The following is a 1,063-nucleotide window of genomic DNA, read 5'->3' on the forward strand; positions in this document are numbered from 1 at the left end:
AAAAGTACACTTCATTCACTAACTATGTTTAAAAAATGATCAGTTAGAATAATACGTAATGTAGGTTATCGAGAACATTCAAACCCTTTATTTATTGAATCAAAAATACTGAAATTCAATGATTTGGTACATCTGCAAACAGCTAAAATTATGTACAAAGCAAAGTATGACCTGATACCCAAGAATGTACAACAATTCTTCTCAAAGAAAGAGGAAACATATAACCTTAGAGGAACATCTAATCTAAAACATGTGTATGCACGTACAACACTTAAAACCTTTAGTGTGTCAGTATGTGGAATTACATTACAGAACTGATTATGCAAAGGTGTCAAAAAATGTATTAATATGATCCAGTTTAAGAAAGTATTCAAAGTACAAGGAAGAAGAATCTTGATAAACATGTTGAACTTTGTTGAAAATTAGATATTAAGCATCTAATATGTGCATCAGGACTGGCTTCACTATTTAGACAACTGTTTTATTCATTGGTGTAATTGTTGTTACAATTACAAGGTCAGAACAGGAAGTGAACAAATGTTAGTAATTGCTGTGAATTGGAAAAGGGGTAGGATTAAATAAGCTTTGCTTCCTCCTACTCCTTTTCAAACATGTTGTAAAGAGAAATTAACATATGTAAATATTATATGATGTATCACATTGTACATGTTCAAAATAAATTAAACCATAACTATGTAAGCAAACTATGTAGGTAAACTAGGTAAGTAAACTATCTAGGTAAACTATGTAAGTAAGCTAAGTAGGTTTAGTTTAGTTTATTAAGGATAACCATTAGTCTACACCGCAGTGGAGACTATTCTTCCTGGGGTCCAGGAAGAATAGGTAAACTGCGTAAGTAAACTATGTTAGTAAATATGTAAGTTAACTATGTAGGTAAAGTAAGTAAGCTATGTAAGTAAACTAGATAAGTAAACTATGTAGGTAAACTAAGTAAGTAAACTAGGTAAGTAAGCTATGTAGGTAAACTAAGTGAGTAAACTATATAGGTAAACTAAGTGAACTATATAAGTAAACTATGTAGGTAAACAAAGTATGTAAATTA

This window comes from Entelurus aequoreus, linkage group LG12 (assembly GCF_033978785.1).
Source record: "Entelurus aequoreus isolate RoL-2023_Sb linkage group LG12, RoL_Eaeq_v1.1, whole genome shotgun sequence".
Taxonomy (NCBI): domain Eukaryota; kingdom Metazoa; phylum Chordata; class Actinopteri; order Syngnathiformes; family Syngnathidae; genus Entelurus; species Entelurus aequoreus.